This window comes from Sus scrofa, chromosome 13 (genome assembly GCF_054392235.1).
Source record: "Sus scrofa isolate SSC_HxYL_T2T_F1_AM1 chromosome 13, Sscrofa_HxYL_maternal_Yorkshire_Landrace_v2.0, whole genome shotgun sequence".
Classification (NCBI taxonomy): domain Eukaryota; kingdom Metazoa; phylum Chordata; class Mammalia; order Artiodactyla; family Suidae; genus Sus; species Sus scrofa.
The window spans coordinates 139,911,327-139,932,645 of record NC_139395.1 but is presented as its reverse complement, the minus strand read 5'-3'; the positions used below and the strand labels follow the sequence as shown (position 1 = coordinate 139,932,645).

General features: G+C 41.2%; 1 long non-coding RNA gene across 2 annotated transcripts in view; it reads left to right on the top strand.

Moving 5' to 3' along the window:
• Positions 1-21,319, top strand: part of LOC110256384 (uncharacterized) — a 288,353-nt gene that overhangs the window by 153,903 nt on the left and 113,131 nt on the right. Inside the window, exons 1-2 of one of the 2 annotated variants that reach the window (XR_014824513.1) lie at positions 4,131-4,218; positions 4,789-4,949. The exons of the other annotated variant lie outside the window; for it this stretch is intronic. This is a non-coding gene — a long non-coding RNA (uncharacterized LOC110256384). Of the gene's footprint in view, positions 1-4,130; positions 4,219-4,788; positions 4,950-21,319 lie in introns of those variants that run through there. 2 annotated transcript variants of the gene reach the window in all.

Sequence of the window (21,319 nt, the reverse complement as noted above, 5' to 3'; positions counted from 1 at the left end):
TTAATGGTTTCTTCTATTAGTAAGCTCTATAAAAGTGAAGGTTAATAAATATAGGGAAATGACAGTGCAAAGGAAGTTCTGGACTTAAGACTCCCAAACAAGGCTTCAGATCTGGGTTTATTTCTGTTTTCTCATTTTATAAGTGCTATAAGTACTATTTGTACTTATTCTACCTACTTCATGCATGGGGTAGTGTTTTCTCATTTTATAAGTGCTAGAAGTACTATTTGTACTTATTCTACCTACTTCATACATGGGGTAGTATTCAGAATCAGAGTAGAGCTGTTCATGGGTAAAAGCACTTTTTATAAGCTGTAGTATACTTTATACACTTGAGAGATTATTCATGTTGTGTATATGTCAGTGTTGATATGCCATTCTACCAGCTTTCAATAGTGTCTTTCCAAATAGTTCTATTCCCCATTCTTTTTTTTTTTTTCTTTTCAGTTGGAACACAAAATGTCAATCAGGAATGATTAACCAATTGCTAGACAACTTTTATAATATTTGTTTTAACATTTATCTTGTAATTACTAGGGCTTAGAAGCAATATAGATGCGCGCACATACGCGCGCACACACACACACACACACACACACACACACACACACACACTCTGAAGCTCTAATACTTGCTGTCCAAAACCAAAATATTTTGTCTGAGGAAGAGCAAAACAGTGAAATATTTGACCTAGAGTGTTTATTCTGATCTGCAGTGTAATTGAACTTTATCAGCTAGTTGGGAATAGAGTTAGCCCTTAATAGGATTAGAAAGATTATCTAAGACTCTTTGCTTAGTAATCTGAACATTGAAATCTGTACTGGATTTTCAGACACTGAACCTACCACGACCTTTTCCTGCCCACCAGAATGGCTTCCTCACGTTTCTCTCTTCAGAGTAGAGTCAGATTATATTAAAAGAGCAATTTGTACCTAACGTGGTTTCTTTTTCTAGGAGAAATGATTAGGATTCAGGTTGAATAATAAAATGACCGATCACAGAATGTTGGCAGGAGTCAAGCCTTAAGGCACAGCATGATACTCAACTGGGCAACAGTGTACCAGGTCTCATCACAGTGGTGCCATTATTTAGCTCTGTGAACTTGGATAATTTGGGTATACTCTCTGAGCCTCACTTCCTTTGTCTGTGAGAAGAAATAATAGTATCAGTCCAACCTACTTCAGGTTTGCCGTATGTCTTATAGGTAATCCTGTTCTTTGTTAACCAGGTCCTACAGACAAATCCAGTGGTGTTTTTATATCAGAACACCCAGACTTTCTAAAAAGAAAGTGATGGCTTTGAAAAACTATCCTACTTGTGGAGGAAATATTCATGAAGCATAATTCAGTTTTCAGAGAAATTAAAGCCAATTATTGACAGTTTTGTTCTCGTTATCAGCTATTCTCGTTATCAGCTAGAATTATTGCCTGAAAAGAGAAGCATGCTTCTATTTTTCTCAGACTTCGCCAGTGGATCAAAAAAAAAAAAAAATTTCCCTTTGAGATTTTCCATACATTTCACAAATTGAAAGTAGCTACAAGATAACAGATGTCTATTGATACAATTATGAGCAACAAGGAAAGCAGTCACTGTCCCCAGACTTTGATGGAGCTGTGGCGGGTCCCATAGAAGTATGTTCCTGACTGACTGGATTAGAAAATGGAACATGCTGTGCAGATCTTATCCTGAGGTGGATTTGGGTTGGCACAGCTCCCAGGTATACTGGAATTCTGGGCCTTCCCTGTTTTCTGCCCTCTGTCTGAGACAGATGCCCAGGCCATTCCTTCTAGAAAACCCAAAGAAGAAGCCGCTTTCCTTCAGAATCCACAAAGATTCTTTCCCTGGACTTCCAGGGCCTTGGCCTCAAGGAACCTCCTCTCGTTCATACTATGTTTGTACATTGTGCTACTGTCAGCTCCTCTGGGTCTGGGTGCTGCCCTGAGTGTACACGCCCAGTGTGTACCCTCAAGGAGTTCACATTGCATGAGGAGGGACTAGCCAATGGCCAAGAGTGGCCTTCTGGCTGCAGGGACAAATGTCTATATAGGCACAATGGGGATTGCAAAAGAGGTTGACAGGTGGTGGGGAGTATGCTGCCCTTCTTCCCCTTCAACTTGTCTTGGGTTCTTTTCTTAATTACTCTCTCTCCTCCCCTGCTTTGGCCTCTAGACAACTCCCCAAAAGAGAAGCAGCATAATGGATGGTACTCACTTTGCAAATCAAAAGAACTGCATTTGAATCCTGGCTCTACACATTACCAGCTCTATAACCACAAACAATTCCCCCCAAGTTCTCTGTCTTAGATTCTACAGCCACAAAATGTCAAGCATCAAGATTAAATATGAGCACATAGTAAAAACCCCTGGCTCATGATAGGAACTCAGTAAAGCTTAAAACAATAACTATAAAGTTATCCTCCAGAATCCCATCATTAGCGTCTAAAAACCCTTTTCACATGCAGAAATAATAGGAGCAGCTCACCCACCCTCTATATGAGGTGGATTGACGCTTGCATCAGCCCTTCACAAACAGACTGATCGATGGAGCCAGTGATCAGGAAAATTGAATTCCACTGAATACACATCGCTGTCTGCCTGGCATCATCATATTTCAATGAAGCAAAACTGTAAATAGTGGGAGGCATTTCTGATGAGCTATGTGTTTGGGAATAGGAGATTTTGAAATGCCATTTTGAGCTCAAATTAATCAAATTTTGAGTAACAGAGTTTGGAGAAAGAAGTTCAATAGCATCTAAGTGGTGAATAAAAGTGAATTCAGTCTTGGCCACAAAATTGACACTGATAGAAGACTGCTGCTTCCTTTGACCTTACGATAAAGCCTATATTATACGCATCTTGTATTGTTCATTCTCCAAACACTCATTTAGAACATCTCATGTGCTAAGAATCAGGCTAGTGGCTAGGAAAACTCAGATGCACTGGAGATAGGCCCTGCTGTTAGAAAACTCAAAAGTTCAGTGGGCATAGAGAATGTTTGAATGTAGTCCAGGTATCCTTTAGTGGAACACAGGTGAAACCACTGTGCTCCCTGGAGGTCTGGTTAAATCTAGCCTTAATTCACATCCCACACCCTGCGATATTCCAGATCTTCCCCAAGATTTCCATTACAGCTCTCTGCTTACTGCTCTCTGTGCCAGTGTCCATGTGATACCCTGGGATCAGAACCTTTAGCAGAGCCCTGAGAAATCTACTTTTATCAAATATTTTGTCATGGTTCATAGAATGTACTCAGGATTTCAAAGAAATCATGGTGTGGGCCATATCACAGAGTGGTTGACCTCATATATTCCTCCTAGAATAGTAGCCCCTCTTGGATTTTGAGCAAAGTAGTTATGACCTGTTTTACATTCCTCTTGGTATAAACATATATCCCAAATACTCATAATTTCCCCAAACAAGTCCAGTTCCTTTCCTACAAGAAATTCTGGTGGTTGCTGTTACCATAACACCCTCCCCTCTCATTATATAGATATAATGTCCTAACACATGATGTAGATGCTCTTAGAGAAGTCAAGAATAGGGGTCTTTCTACATTGGCATGGGCGAGGTGGAGGTGGCTTCCCAGAGGAGGAGACCTTGGCATGTGTTCCTGCAGGATAAGTAGGTAAGAGTGGGGAAAACATTCTATTGGGAGAAAATGGCAAAAATGTTTGAAAGAGGGTAGCATGTTTCTGATCCCTGTTCTGAAGATAAGGTAGAGGTCTTCTAGAGAAGCAGTATTATATCTGGCAAGTGTGAACAGACTGGTGAGCAGGACATCAGTGACAAATGGAGCCAGGAAGCGTCAGGGGATCAGGAAAAATGACAGGGAAACCAGGAAACTTGTTGTACGAACATAGCCAAAAATTTGGAAAGAGATAAAATACCCAGATATCAGGCATAGAGTGGAACCAGGTGAGGGAGAAGATCTGAAGGGAGGATGGGAAAGTGAATCTACAACAATGATTCTCAACTTAGCTATACACTGATATCACCTGGCAAGTTTCCAAAACCTTCATGTCTGAGGCCACCCAGAGATACTGACCTAACTGGTCTGGGATGTGGCCTGGGCCTTAGGAGGGTTGGAAGCTCTCCAAGTGATTATAACATGCTGCCAAGTTGAGAGCCGCTGCACTAGAAAGACCCGAAGGTGATGCTGATAACAGCAGCTTTATTTTAAGCAGCTTCTACTTTCTTTGCACTTGAGGTAAAGCAGAAGGTAAGAAAGAAGAGTTGGAAATCTTAAGGATATAAGCCTAACCAGGACAAGTTTTGTTGTTGTTAGTTTTTTCTTTTTTTCATTTTTAAAAGTTTTATTGAAGTCTAGTTGATTTACAAGGTTGCGATCATTTCTGCTGTGTGATGAAGTGATTTAATTATATATATATATATACACAGCCAGTTTTGAGCCATGAAACCAGAGTAGTCATATTTTAAACTTAAAATTCTCTGACAGTATTTTTCAAAGGGTGCTCAGAAGCACCTGGGGAGGCTTGCTAAAATGCATATTTTGGAGCATCGTCTCTGAATCTCTTGGAGTGGGAGGGGACTGAGAATCCACAGTTTTAATGAACTGCATAGATGTTTCTTGTGCACACCAGAGTGTCGGAAACACTGTTTTATAGCAGGTAATTAGTATATTTTATAATGCATAGGATAACGAATGGCACCAAGAGCAGTGACATGTTTCATTGAGCACATACTGTGTCCAATATTATGTACATAGATTATTTTATCTTACCCTTAGATGAACACTTGGAAGTAGGTATTGTTTATCTTTGTTTTACAGATGAGGAAACTGAGGGTCAGTGAAGTTAAATAACTTGCTCAGAACCATGGAACTAGCAAGGGGCAAATCTAGCCTTCAAATCTTCATCTTACTTTGAAGCCACCGTGTTACACGGTCACATTCAAATCTCTGTCGACAACCTCTGGACCCCAGGGTTTAAGGTAATCTTTCTGGTTGCTAAACACATTGACCTGCCAGGAGGGTGATTGTCCTGAACCCACTTTTATAGACACTTTGTCTGTAATAACCCCAATGTTCCCACCAGTATCTAAGACACATTTATGCCCACTCTCTGATGTGGCGTAGGCACTTTGGACATGGATAGAGTGCCTGCTGGAGGTACAGGAAGGCAGACATGCCCACTATTATTTTGGATTTTCTGGAAAAGCATATCTCTCCCTCCAGGTGAAGAATGCTAGAGGTCTGTTTTCAATTCAGGGCAATATTTTTCTTAAGTGAATATAGCAAGCCAGAGCATATCAGTGGAGTCTCTAAAGCCTTGGTGGATTAGCTGGAGAAGGATACCCTAGGCAGGTTGGCTACAAGAGCCCTCTAGCATGGCCCAGTGGCTGACTCCTGGCTTACCTGGAATCAAACTCCACCTTGGCCTCATCTTTGGACCTCTCCTTCAGGGCCTTCCTGGAAAACCAACCTGGTCCCCCTCTCCTCTCTGCTTAGTCCCTTGATGTGCTTTTTCCATTTTCTTCTGTCTTGCCCTTTCCCCAAGAACAGGGACCTCATCTTTATGCGCAGCCTTTTCCCAAGGGCTCTGCCCACCTGTTATGACCCATTGCCAACACAAGCACATATAACCCTGGCAGTTGTGAAATGTAAAGAACCGCAGAAACTTTATTTAGGCCTTAGATCTGCAGCGTGGCATTGGGTAAGCCACTTTGCTAATTTGAGCATTCACTCAGAAATCAGAATGTAATTCACCATGTTCTCCAGATGCAATTCTTTGCTTACTTCTCTGAACTTGCTTATATGACCTGAAGTGGGGTTGAGGGTCCCCTTCCATCCTGAATTTGTCATTAACAATGCCCGGTTATCTAGGAGCCTATTGGAGGAGGGAATGCTTTGCTCTTCCCATAAACTCATTCAAGCTACATCAGGTCAGTGACTTCTTCTGCACCGATGAGGGGGTGGAGTTGGGGGCAGCATTACCTCTCCAGCTATTCCTTCCAAGGAAGAATTTATTCATTGTCTAGCACCAGGACATTCAACAAGCCCGATTTACTTATGGCCTGCCTTACTTTATCTTATGCAAGTAGCACACTATGCTGTGTTCTCTCTTGCTTTTTTTTTTTTTTTTTTTTTTTTGTCTTTGAGGGCCACACCAGCGGCATATGGAGGTTCCCAGGCTAGGGATCAAATCGGAGCTGTAGCTGATGGCCTATGACACAGCCATAGCAACATGGGATCTGAGCTGCATCTATGACCTACACCACTGCTCAGGGCAATGCCAGATCCTTAACCCACTGAGTGAGGCCAGGGATTTAACTTGCATCCTCATGGATGCCAGTCAGGTTTGTTAACCACTGAGCCACAACAGGAACTCCCCTATCTTGCTTTTTTGCCTGAAACCTAGGTACATCCTGGCCCCAGGCCAGATTGGTCATTTTTGTTGGCCTTTGACTTTCATTTTATGGCTGATTGAGTAAGCAAGTTCAAGGTCCCTCTGAGGCCAGTTCCCTTTCTTTCTTTTTTGGTGGATATCCCTGAATGTGTGATTCCCAAGATAGAGATTTGGTGCTTACAAAGGCAGTTAATAGGCTTAACTTGTGTTCACTACATCAGCTTTTAACAGACAGCCCTTTATCAGGGATTATCAGGCCCAGGCCTCAGTGGCAAGGTGGCAATTTTGTTTCCCTGCTGCTGCAGCTTACTGTGAGTTCAGCAATACCAGAGTACTCTGTGCTGAAGACAAGAGTCAGGCATTTCTGGGTCTTGGGCCAAAATGTTATTATTATGCATCCAAAGCTTCCTTTACTTCTAACCATGCCTACATGCTCTCACCCACCTATCACCCAAGTCCCATTTCAACCACACACAATAAAAATTGTTCCTGTTTTTTAATCTCTCCCATCTCCACCTACCCAGCCAGTGCTGGCACACAGCAGGTGTTCAGTGCTACTTGATGAGTTAAATAATGCTCAAACCCACGAACAACTTTGGCAAACACCACGTACACACACACCCACTGTCAAAAGACAAAACAAAAAATTTGATGCTAAGGGAATTTGGTTCTCATACTGTCATTTCCTAAATGGCTGATTTGGGATGATTAAAATCATGAGGAGTCCAAAAGTGGAAGAATTCGTCACATTTGACGTTGGCACATTTTAACCAATTTAAAAAAAATTGCTTCCGCATCAGCAACACAGCCAATTTACATGTACTTAGGTAATGAGGAAGAAAATATGCAGACACTGAACGTGAGAAGGAGAATAACCATGAGGGAGGGGAGGGGAGGAGTTGGCCCAAAAGGAGGAGGAGAAAGAAGGAAAATAATTTAAGACTTGAAGTGGAGAACAAGTAAGGAAAGCAAAAACAACAGCATAGATAAACATCCTCCTTATTCAAATTTAGAATGTTCGAGCTGCCAGGGAATTTCAGAGTCCTGATGCGTGGAAGAAAGGAAAGCTGAAGGGGAAACAAATGGCTCACTTCTGGCTTAGGGCTGGACTGCAGGTCTCCTGGTGAACAGGGTGATGCTCCTTCCTGAACTCAGGCTGGTTTCATGGCTATGTTGTCATATTCTTTCAGTGTAGCCACTCCTTGGTAGATAACAGGCACATAATAATTGTTTGTGGAAGAGAGGATACAGTGCAACATGCTGATAGAAACTGAAACCATTTGCATTGATGTAGGGTTATTTGTTTTTATTTTTCAAAGTTAAGAATTTGCAAATGTGAATGATTGGGTTTTGCCTTACTAGGCACCCCCACCCTGATCCATAACACAGCCTTCCTAGCTTCCCCAAATCCTCATTTGTTTCTCCTTTTATATCTCTTGAGGGTCACTTTTCACTTTATAGCACTCTCCCCCTTTTTTTGGTCTGTCTTGTCTTCCTTACTAGATATTTTATACGTCCTTTAAGATCAGAGATTTCTTCTTGTCTGTGATATAGGGTCCATTGCACTGAGACAGGAGACTGAGTTGTGAGACAGTTCTGACTCTGTTAAACCTGAGGGTCAGTTTCCTTATCTGTAAAATGCTGATAAGTAGTTTCTGGACTTTCCACCTCAGAGGATGCCTATGAGACTTTCATTGTTGTGAACTGTTACAGTAGTTTGCTTGGGTGTCCTATAAATGACAGGGGTGTGGCTGCTATTGACATTTGTCTCCCTCACAGTGCTTGGCATCTAGCCTTGTATAAGGTACCACCCTACAGGTACATGCTTGTCGAATGAACAATGTAGCAATCACTTTCCCATCTTCTATTTTAATCTAGCCCTTTCTCAAAATTAATAGAATCTTCTGTTTTCTAGATCTTTGATGATGGAAAAACTGCATTTTGTGTTTCTTTTTAAGTCTTTAAAGCTTCTTGTGAATATTTTTGAGTCACTCAATTCTCTTTTCATGATTCTTGGACAAGAATCCTGGATTAAGCCCTTCCAAAAACCCTGAGTCTGTCCGCAAAGCTAAGGAATATATATACACCCATGCACCATCTAAACATTGAAACCTCACGTAATTCTGTGAGAGAAGCTTCGTTTTTCATTCAATTTATGGATGAGAAAATTGAGGTGTAGAATTTAATTTACCCAAGGTGCTTTTTCTGTCCATGTGGTGACACAAACATGGAACACAAACACCACCTTCTATTCCCACTGCTCCAGACAACTGTGAGTCATTGGTTAGGCTAGTAACAAAGCTCAAACTCATTTGTTTCCCCTCAGAGTCTTGAGGCTGACTTGCAGTCACAAGGGCTGTAGAATCTTGTCATTCTATGTCCTCCCAGCCTGACTTGGTAGAAGTGACAACATCTTCACTATACTACCAGCCTTCCTGGAAAATTCAGTCAAGTTTTCCTATAGAGATCTTTTGAAATTCTGCACTCTCAGCCAAATAGAACTAGAAAACTCTGCTTATCAGCTGTATTTGTTTCCTGTTACTCCTGGAAAAAATTACCACACTTAGTGGCTTAAAAATAACACACTTATCCTCACATTTCTGGAGGTCAGCAGTCTAAAATCCAGGTGTCGGCAAGACCATGTTTCCTTCAGAGACTCAAGGGAAAAATTCATTTTATTGCTTTTTCTAGCTTCTAATTCTGTATTTCTTGTATTCCTTGGTTCATTGTCCTTTCCTCTATTTTGAAAGAACATCCTTCCAAGGTGTGCTTTCATGATCACATTGAAACCTTTGCTCTGTAGTCAAATTTCCCTTGGTCTCCATCTTATAAGGACACTTTTGACTACATTTAGGGTCCAGTTGGATAATCCAGGATAATCTCCCAATCTCAAAATACTTAATGTAAGCACATCTGCAAAGGTAACATTCACAATTTTCAGGATTATGACATGAATATCTTTAGCAGCCATTATTCAACCTACAACATCAGCCCAAGGAGATTATAAAAAGGCTTTCCTCTGTAGGAATTCTGTGCTGAAAAAAAGGCCTCCATGTGTCCATACCGTGCAGGGATTTAGAGTAAAAGAATATTTTATCTATGTGTTGTAGGAATCCCTAAGCCTCAAGATTTACATTAAAATGTTTCTGAAAAGAACTCAACATGCAATGTTGTTCAGTATCATTAATCATTGGGGCAGCCAATGCAACCAAAACTTTAATGAGATCATCTGACACCTGTCAGAATGGCTGTTATGAAAAATGTAGGAAATCACAAGTGTTGGTGAGGATGTGGAGAAAAGGAAACTCTTGTGCACTGTTGAGGGGAATGTAAACTGGTGCAGCCACTATGGGAAATAGTATGGAGATTCCTCAAAAATGTAGAAATGAAACTACTATATGATCTAGCAATTCTACTTCTGGTATTTATCTGAAGAAAACAAAAACACTAACTCAGTGAGATATATGCACCCCATGTTCACTAGAGCATTATTTACAATAGTCAAGGTATGGAAACAGCTTAAGTGTCCACTGATGGGCAAAGGGAAAGAAATGGTGAAGTACACACTCACACACACACGCGATGGAATTTTGCTTAGTTATAAAAAAATAATGAAATCTTGCCATTTGTAACATGAGTAGACCTCAAGGACATTATGCTAAGTGAAATAAATCAGAAAGAGAAAGACAAATACCATATGATCTCCCTTTTATATGGAATCTAAAAAAAAAAAAAAACAAAGACAAAATAAAAAACAAGCTCATGAATAAAGAGAGCATATTGGTGGTTGTCAGTTGCAGGAAGTGAAAAGTGGGAGAAATGGGTAAAGGAGGTCAAAGGTTAAAAAGGAAAAGAAAATTTTAGGCTTCACAGGCTGTATCACAACCACTCAACTCTGTCATTGTAGGCCTAAAGCAACCATAGGCATAAATGAGTAAGTGTAGTTAAGTCTCAATGGAGCTTTATTTACTGAAGCAGGCAGCAGGCTGGACTTGGACCAAGGCTGTAGTTTATCCATCCCTAATCTAGAGGACAGTTATTTATAGTTTCCACTACTTGGCAGGTTAAGAGATGAACATCACAATCATAGTGCTTTTTCTAACAGATGGTATGGAAGTTCACTGTTTACTGACTTTCCTTACATGGATTGTTGCACAATAAAAAAATAATTGAAGGTCACCATGTCACACAGCTCTGAAGTCATGCAGCACCTAGACTGTGTGGCCAAATGCAGCAGCACTGAATATATTTAAAGTGATTTTTCTGCAGGTCCAATTTGAGACCAGATTAAGGTGAAGGAATAGGTAGTGTGTTCATTCATTTATCCATCCAGTGTATTGGCTTAGAAAAATGAGTTAAATGTTTCTGGAGTCATGGTATCTCTGGGGCATCAAGCAAAGCAATTGCAAACCTTCTCTGGGAGGACATTTCTACAACCCTTATCTTGTTGAATACCCAGTCATCCCCATATTGTCATTGTAAATGTGCTTATACTCCAAAATTCCAGAAAAAAAATCACATAAGAAAAAAAAATGAGAGGAAGTGTACACAACAAGCAGGAGATAAGACACTTAGGGGAGACTATAGCATAAATGTTTAAAATGATAAATATATGAAATTAGCATTCAAACTATAAGAAAAAAACAAGATTATGAAAAAAAAGAATGGGCAGATTTGAGGAAGAAGCAAATGGTACTTCAAGAAAGGAAAAAACCCAAATCATTAAAGTTGAAAATTTAATGGACAGCTTGGACAGTGATATGACATAGTTGTAGGCAGAACCAGTGCCTGGACAGTAAATCTCAGGACATTAACTAGAATGCAGATGGCTCTCTTTTAATAGAAGTTCAAAGGAGAAGAAGGGAGAATGAGAGTCAATATTCAATGAGATAAAGGCTGAGAATTTTCCATAAAAAAGACATGAGCCTTTGGATTGGAGATTTACAGTGCATCCAGAGCAGCAAAAAGAAAAAAAGTGAATCCACAATTAACATACTTTGAAGTAAAAATTCAGAACACCAACAAAAAAAGATTTTAAAATTACTGAAGAGAAATTATCCAAAAGATTTTAAAATTACTAAAGAGAAATTATCTACAGGACTAAATTGTGATAAAACAATTTCTTAGTAGCAAACCTAGAAACCTACTAGGACAATGAAATATCATCTTCCACGTGTTGAAGAAATTATATACAATGATGAGAAAATGTGTGTAAGTAATGTGATGAAATCTATATAAGCACAAGTTATTAAGAAAATCAGTGACTGAGAATATTTAAAACAAACAGAACAAAATTGTTGATAATCAATTACATGGGATTCAGGATGAGGATTATTGGTGCTTCTGCTTAGGAAGAGGACATAGATTCTGATTAAATGGAGATCACTTTGAATATCAAGGAGGTTAAAAATGTAAAGATAATACCTAAAAGACAAGGCATAGAAGCTATGATTCAAACCAGTAGAAGGGAAAAATTTAAATGTTTAAAAAATCAAATGGATGATAAAAATATTAACAATTAAAATGTTTAAAAAATCAAATGGACAATAAAAATATTAACAGCATAGGAATAATACACATAAACCTCAGGATGGTGGTTTTTATGAGAATGGTCATTTGAGGATTTAGAATTCAGCTGGGTTTTAATGTTATAATGATAGAAAAAAAGGAAACTAGTGAGAAAAATATGGCCAAAGGTTAACAAAGGTTTCCACTGCGCCACCACGGTAACTCCGAGTCTGATGATTTGGTAATATGTTCTCATAATGTTTGATGTTATGTACTCTGTTTTTAAAACTATGATCTAACTAAAGAAAAAGAAGCAAATGGAACTAGGTTAGGAATGAAGAAGTCTGCATTCAGGTTCAGTCTCTGACTCTGCCTTCAACCTGATCTTGGGCATCACTAACCAGTTTTGGGTCTCATTTTCTCTGTTGAAGAATTAATGTAATAAGCTAGATGAAGAGTTTGCGTTGTGGCGCAGTGGTTAACAAATCCGACTAAGAACCATGAGGTTGCGTGTTCGATCCCTGCCCTTGCTCAGTGGGTTAACAATCCGGCGTTGGCGTTGGCGTTGCCGTGAGCTGTGGTGTAGGTTGCAGACGCAGCTCGGATCTCACGTTGCTGTGGCTCTGGCGTAGGCCGGCGGCTACAGCTCCGATTCGACCCCTAGCCTGGGAACCTTCATATGCCACGGGAGTGGTCCAAGAAATAGCAAAAAGACAAAAAATAAAAATAAAAAATAAAAAAATAAAAAAAATAAGCTAGATGATCTCTTAGTCACGGCTGTACATTTCTGGCACCCTCTGGTCATCTCTCCATTTTGATTTGTTCCCTGAGTGATAGAACTGAAAGGAAATGGGGATCACCTCATACAAATCTTTTATCTCAGAGCCGGGAAACTGAGGCGCAGAGAGGAGGCATGGCTTTCCTGGAGATCTGGTAACCTAAGCTTCAATTTGGGCTGTTTCCATGAGCTCTGAGAATTTATCTGCCTCTCTATGGTAGTCCAAGGACAAAGGAGAGAATGTCCATGGTGGGGAAGTCACCAAAATAGATAAGGACCACCTATTAGCATTAAACATTGACTAAATGAGACCCAGTATTACTCTTTATTAAGTGGAGCCAGGAAGTTGGATGCAGGGGGCATTTTATATGTCAGCACTGTAGCAATTATGAATGGGCTGATTAATAAGTAAATAAACAAATACTAGGAAAGCAGGCCTGTTTTAATGCTTCAAATTCATAGTAACACCCTGTTAACACGAACTTCAAGTATTAACACTAATAACCACACTAATCACAGGGATGAAAGCTCCAAATTAATTCAAATGCTGCTCAATAGACCATCACTGCGTCCTCACTGCCTGTTCCTTTCCTATCTGTTCTGATCTCCATGCAGTAATTAAATCCATTAAAATGTAAAACCGGCTTTTGTTCTCAAGGGGAAAAATGAAAAAGGGAGTTGAATAACATTCTGGGTGATGAAACTGTGACTTCTCAGAACTTCCATTACATCGAAATTCTTGGCCCATTTTTTTCTGAAACATCAGTTCTCCCACGCTGGGATCCAGCTGCCAGGCAGGAGCTACAGCATTTCTCACAGAGAAAGAAGACATGGCTTAATGAAGAGGATGAATGTAGGACCTAGAGACAAGAAACTTATGCTGAGGTCATGGCTCTGCCTCCTTTACCTCTGTGGATCTTGGTTTTATAAAATGTGTCTTTTCCTCTGGCCTTCATTTTCCTCATTTGCAAAATGGGAATGATAGGTGCTTACCCAGGCTGATTGTAGGAATCGAATGAGATGATGAAAATAAAAAACAGCTACAAAACTTTACAAAATGAGCTATTCTCTATGATGTTCAGCAGCTCACAGGAGCTTCAGTTTATTCTTTGAGTAAGGTGTGGGGACATAATGGAGTCTGGGAAAATAAGGTCTATGTATTGTTTACACTAAGAACTACTAAAGGATACATTTTAAAAGAGGATATAATCGTGATTCAGATATAAAATAATCATATTTATATAATCATATTTTTTCAGATATAAAATGAATACATGCCAAAGATTTTATTTAACTCATTAATAAATGATGGAACCAGTAGATGTTACCATGAATTCAAAAGAAAACTCACACAAATAAAAAATGCTGGAGAGGATGTAGAGAAAAGGGTGCCCTCCTACACTGTTGGGGGAATATAAATTGGTACAACCACTATGGAAAACAGTATGGAGGTACCTCAGAAAACTAAACATAGAATTACCATATAATCCAACAATCCCACTCTTGGGCATCTATCTGGACAAAACTTTCCTTGAAAAAGATACGTGCATGCATATGTTCATTGCAGCACTATTCACAATAGCTAAGACATGGAAACAACCTAAATGTCCATCAACAGATGAATGGATTAAGAAGATGTGGTATATATACACAATGGAATACTACTCAGCCAAAATAATGTCATTTGCAGCAACATGGATGGAACTACAAACTCTCACACCACTAAGTGAAGTAAGGCAGGAAGAGAAAGAAAAATACCATATGATAGCACATATATCTGGACTCTAATATATAGCACAAATGAACCTTTCCATAGAAAGCAAACTTATGGACTTGGAGAACAGACTTGTGGTTTCCAAGGGGAAGCAGGAGGGAGAGGGATGGACTGGAAATCTGGGATTAATAGATGCAAACTATTGCCTTTGGAGTGGATAAGCAATGAGATCCTACTGTATAGCACAGAGGGAACTATATCTAGTCACTTATGATGGAGCATGATGGAGGATAACGTGAGAAAAAGAATGTGTACATGTATGTGTGACTGGGTCACTTTACTGTACAGTAGAAAATTGACAGAACACTACAAACCAGGTATAATGGAAAAAATAAAAGTAATTAAAAAAAAGAAAACTCATGGTATCACATATTTTTAGTCAAATATGGAATGTTGGAATGAATTTACGAAAGGAATCAAAAGTAGTCACTATATACAGGGCAATCACAAATTTTATTCCATTAGACAAAAAAATTTGCATTTCTATGGACAGGGGTTATTTCCATTACTATCAGTTTTCTACAACTTAATTTCCATCTGTACTGAGTTAAAAAATTGCCTAGTCAAAGACAAGGATAGCCCAGGTGGATGAGCTAATCAGGACAACCACTAAATGTCAAAGTCTTTCACAATTTTTCCCTTATAGACCCTGGATTAAAAAAATTCTACAGAGCCCATCGTGGCTCAGTGGTTAACAAATCCCACTAGGAACCATGAGGTTGCAGGTTCGATCCCTGGCCTTGCTCAGTAGGTTAAGGATCCGGCATTGCCATGAGTTGTGATATAGGTTGCAGATGTGGCTTGGATCTGGCCCTACACCAGGAACGGCAGCAACAGCTCCAATTAGACCCCTAGCCTGGAAACCTCCATATGCTGTAGGTGTGGCCCAAAAAAGACACACACACATACTCACACACACTCTCGCACACACACACACACACACACACACACACACACATACACACACACACAGAAAAAAACAAACAAACCACCCAGTGTCCTGGAGAAAGAGGGAATTCTCTAGTAGTCTACCTTTGGACTTCTTCTGCACCATCAGCTGTCCTGGGTGTCCACCATTAGCTCTTTTGTGCTTTAACTTGCACTGGAATCTCACCATTAGCTCTCTTGTGCTTTAACTTGCGGGTTCACACTATAGATTTTGGATGGCCTCCATGGTTGTGTGAGCCTATTCTTGATAATAAATCTGTTTCTCTCTAAACACATGTCCTATTAGTTTTGTTTCTCTGAAAAAAAGCTAACTAACAAAATACCCATTACCCAAATGGGAGTCTCCACAGAGGCAGTAGTCAGTAGTTTCAGCTCCACTCATGGACACTCCATACAGCCTCAGGAAGGTGCTTTCCACTGGGGGCCTGGAAACACTGGTTTGTGGGAGAGAGCAAGGCCTGGTCATTGTCCCCAGTGACCAGGGAGGGCCCCTGGAGTTCCCTCTGAGGGGCCTCGGCTCTAGTCCAGAAACACAACCCCTTCTCCAGGGCTGACGTCATATCAACAGACATTTCCTGGCAATTGAGCTATGAGAAAATGTCAAGGGACTTGAGAACTGGAGGACCAGGATAGAGGGAAGATTATGCCCAAGTCATAAAGTTCCTGGGAGAAGAAATAGACTCCTGGGATGAAGTTTAGTACCTGCTTCTGTCAAGACTCAAAAGGAGGACACAGAATTATCACTGTACTATCACTGATTGAGTCCAGCAAATATGCTAGGTGCTGTGCCAAGTGCACTTAACACAGATTATCACATGTGATCCTATCAACTGTGTTGCAAATAGAGGTGTTATCTCCACTCAACAGATGAGAACACCTACCTCAGTTAGGGCAAGTAACTAGCCCGAAGTCACCCAGCCCCTAGAAAAGAATAAGAGAAGTCCCTAGGGAAAGAGTGTGGCTTAAGACCAAGGACAAATGAGGGAGAAACTAAGAGCCAGTGAGCTCAGGAAAAGAGGGAAGACAGTGAGAGATTCAGAAAGGGGGTTAGGCAGGCAGTCAGCTACCCGAGAGTGCCTTGGATGGGGAGCAGAATCCCATCTGTCTCTCCCAAAGACTAGCTGCTGCTCATTTGCACATTTTGCTGGCAATCAGTGGTCACCAGCATAACTTTCTCTAATGAAAACCTTACCAGAGTCAGCCAAGGAGGGAGTTATGGTTAACAGGATGCAGGCCTTGTGGGTCCAGCCAGCTCCACCACCGCCCAAGAGCAGAGGCTATTTACCAGTGTTTTTTTTTTTTTTATTTTTTTTAATTATTAAATTTATTTTTATTAGGGTATAGTTTATTTACAGTGTTGAGTCAATTTCTGCTGTACAACACAGTGACCCAGTCATACATATATATACATTCTTTTTTTGATATTATCTTCCATCATGTTCTATCCCAAGAAACTGGATGTAGTTCCCTGTGCTATACCATAGGTCCTCATTGCTTATCCATTCTATTTACCAGTTATTGATAACTTTTATTTGCTAACAGTTAACACCTCATTTCAGAGAGACTAGGGAGGCACCGATGCAAGGTCTCATTTCTGCGTGCCCAGATTTCTGGAGGGAGCTCCCTGGAGATACTTTAAGTGAGGCATGTGATGGAGAATGAATTATAAGACAACGAATTTCCTCCATGTTGGCTGGATTGGCGAGTGGTGTAAGTCTGTGTGTGGTCAGGAGAGTGGGCTGGAGACTACCAGCTCTACAACTTTGAAGCCGTGCAGCCTTGGAAAAGTGGCTTCACTTTTCTGAGCTTCCAAACATGGAGATGTTATTACAGGCCTATTGCAAAAAACCAAATGAATGTGCAAATGTGAAGGGATTTTTATACTTAAAGTTAGGGTCAGAAAACTTTGTAAAGGGCCAGGTAGTAAATAATTCAAATGTTGTAGATTATACAGTCTCTGTTACAGATACTCAAGTCTATCATTGTAGTATGCAGGCAGTTGTAGATAATACGTAACAATGGGTGTGGTTGGTTCTGATAAAGCTTTATTGGAAATGCCTGTCCTGGCTCAGTGGTTAACGAACCCAACCAGTATCCATGAGTACGTGGGTTCGATCCCTGGCCTTGCTCGGTGGGTTAAGGATCTGATATTGCCATGAGCTGTGGTGTATGTCGCAGATGCGGCTTGGATCTGGCATTGCTATGGCTGTGGTGTAGGCCAGCGGCTCTGATTTGACCCCTAGCCTGGGAACCTCCATATGTTGCAGGTGTGGCCCTAAAAAGACAACAAAACAAAACAAAAAAACCCCAACACTTTATGGATGTTGAAATTGAATCTTCATGTAATTTTCATGTCATGAAAGATTATTCTTTTTATTTTTTCCAACCATTTAAAATACAAAAACTATTCTTATCTCTAGGCCAGATAATATGAGAAATCAGGCCGGATTTGGCCACTGGGCCACTGATTGCTTATCTTTGCCCTAAAGTGCTGTATAAATGTAGAAAACACAGTAAGGGGAAGAAGTTTTGCAGAAATATAAAGATTGTATGTTTTCCATATTAATGTGGGGCTTTTAAAAAGTAATTACTAAGTTTTGTGGTGCTAACACAAAGGAACTAGGAGAAGAAGGCCTGTGTAGACTGGAGCGACCAGAGAAGGGATTCTGGAAGGTGGGCATTTGATTTGAGCTGGAAGAAGGAGTGGCCAAGGTAGGAGGGTGCTTTTTTTTGTTTGTTTTTTATTTGCTTTCTAGGGCCACACCTCCAGCATTTGGAAGTTCCCAGGCTAGGGGTTCAATCAGAGCTACATCTGCATCCTACACCACAGCTTGTGACAACACCAGATCTTTAACCCCTAAGTGAGGCCAGGGATTGAACCTGCATCCTCATGGATACTAGTTGGGTTTGTAACCTGCTGAGCCATAGCAGGAACTCTGAGGGTGTTTTTTAAGGTACATAAGCAGGGAAGGAAGAATGAGGGCACAGAGGAGATAAAAAGACACCTGTCGGTAGACAACCAGAGAGACCTGGTAATGCTGGGCGGGGTCAGGGCTCTAGCCTGAAGCTTCTGGCTCCCAAGCAAGTGCTCTTTCCACATTCTGACTGCCTGGCAGATTTCGTGGCAAATAGAAAACTCTAGAAGTGACCTACTCTAGGAGAACTTATCGGATTGGGAGATAGACATTCGGGAGGAAGTTATTTAAAGACAACCTAACAATTGGTATGACAGAAACAATAACAAAAATAGTAGTGACCTTCAGCAGAGCAGCTATTCAATCAACCATTACTAATTCTGCAGACATTATCTCATTTAAGACTCATAACAACCCCTGAAGAAGGTCTGATTATCCCTATTATCTCCATTTTACAGATAGGGAGACTGAAAAAAAGAAAGTGACAGCGTGTCTCACTGGGCTGAGTGACCATATTTAACAGCAGTAAATATTTGCACATTGTTTCTGAAAGACTCACAGCAGAAATTGAGAGAAACATGGTAAGTAGTAACCTAAGGGCAGTGGTCCTCCAGCCAGATGGAAATGGGTGGGGCAGCCAGAGTGTTTCAAGGGAGTAGCACAGAGGTGATCCAATACCAGTCAGAGATGACTCAATACCAGCCTGACTCTTTGGAGGGGTTGCAGACTTCTTACATCTACTGGAAAGCCTGGAGTGGTTCATAAGTATGTTTACAGATGCCTTGCTGGGGATGGCACACTCTAGAAGGAGTCCTCATAGCAGCAGCATGGAGGTTAGGAATAATTAAATAACATTTTCAGCTTCCCCAAGAGCCATTAAACTGAAACAAAGAAGCAGGTGAGAAGAGGAAGTTGAGAGTTATTTGCGCTTTGTTAATGGGCCTTTAATCAACAGACTTACACCCCACCACCAGCAGCAGCCGGTCCCTGCAATCTAGGGAGACTGTATACTCACAAAGCTCCCATTCAAGTGCCATTGGAGGCTGGCACAATGTAGCAATCAGACAAGCCCGGTCTTCTCCATGGTGCTACACCTGCACCTGTTATCACAGCGGGACCTTCTTTATCAGCCCTTAGAAACTTACAAAATGGAGGAAGTTGTCTATAATCAGTCCTCTTCCAGCTTTGTGGGATAGAAATATGTAAGCCAACATCAAGGGCTAATTGGTCTCTTTCGCTGGAGAACGATGAGCTCTGGGGTGGTTCTGGGCAGCCACAGGTCTACCGTATAATGTTGACATGACTGTGTCCCTTGGACTGGGAACCAACTCCAGCTGTGAGGGTGGGAGTCGGGTGGGATTGATGGCTGTAGCTGCAACCGGGGGGGGGGGGGGGGGGATGGGAACTATATTAACATCCACCCCACCACTATTGGAGAGAATGCATGAGCTGGCTTGTCAGGTGCGGAAGGAGGCTGAATGCTTTTTTGATTGCTATAATTGCAGCAAATTGGACGCTTGAGAGTGCCTCTTTAATGAGAAGAATCTCTTGGATGAGACTTAGGGAAGAGGCCCCTCTCTTCGGATCCTTCTCCTTTGTCCCATGTGTATGAGATAATTCCCCAGCCATTATGGATTGTGAATGGGCTGCTAATTTTAGTTGTGCAAGCCAAACAAAGACCCTGGTTGGTAGATCCGGAAGGTGATTCATCTGATATGATGATTGTATGGTGAAAGCTAAAGGTCTTGATAAGCGTCCCTCATTATTTCAAACTTTTCAACCAAAGAGCTAGAGAATTTTTTAAGTGGCCATCTCAGCACTGACAATGAAACATGGGCTCCACTACCTTCTTTCCTGTTTAAGGTCCTTTTGTCTTGGCAGTCCTGGGTGCTTTGAATATGGGTGCCTTCCTCAAGTTCTTCTTAATTTGGATGAATCAGGAAGGCAACAGTGAAGCCAAAGTCACTGAAAAAGCCGAAGTAAAATTCTCAGAGACCCAACACAAAACCAAGTCCAATGGGCATTGGTACATTGGAGGAAAATAGCCAAGAGAAGATTGTACTGTACTTGAATCTGAAGCTGGCTTTGCATTTAACTTGTTGTTTTCTTTGGGTAAGTCACTGTTTTGTCGGGCCTAAAGATGATCAATTCATCCCAGTTCGTCAGAGACTTTCTTTTTAGGGGTGCGCTCGCTGCATATGGAGGTTCCCAGGCTAGGGGTTGAATCGGAGCTGTAGCTGCTGGCTGTGTAGTGGCAACACGGGATCTGAGCCACTTCTATGACCTACACTACAGCTCATGGTAATGTGGGATCCTTAACCCACTGAGCAAGGCTGGCAATTGAACCCGAGTCCTCATGGACACTGGTCATGGGGTTCGTTAACCACTGGGCTGCAATGGGAACTCCCTGTCAGAGACTTTCTGGTTTCTGCACAGCATCCCTGGAAGCCTCTCAGTTCCAGACAAACCATATGTCCTGCTTCACCAGGGCAGAATATTAAGGGATAAAATAGGAACTAGATTTAATAAACTTTGGATTTTTCTTTCTTTCTTTTTAGGGCCATACCTGCGGCATATGGAAGTTCCCAGGCTAGCGGTTGAATCAGAGCTACGGCTGCCAGCCTACGCCACAGCCACAGCAACTCGGGATCTGGGCCATGCCTGCAACCTACACCACAGCTAATGGCAACACTGGATCCTTAACCCACTGAGCGAGGCCAGGGATAGATCCCACTCCTCATGGATGCTAGTAGAATTTGTTTCTGCTGGGCCACAATGGCAACTCCCTAAACTTTGGATATTATGCAAAAGTCCCTGATGTTATCTTGTGTCCCATTTTTCTTCGTCAAGCTCCATCCCAAAATACTACCATCATCCTTTTCTTGAAGTGTGTGTCTCTTCAGCCTTTTATTGTCCTTACTGATGCAGTTGTCTTCTCTTCGAGCAGTTTCTCTGTGAGCAGGATTACTTCCTGCCTAGGGGTAGAATACCAGGCACCCAGCAGACCCTCAGTAAATATATTATTGAATTGG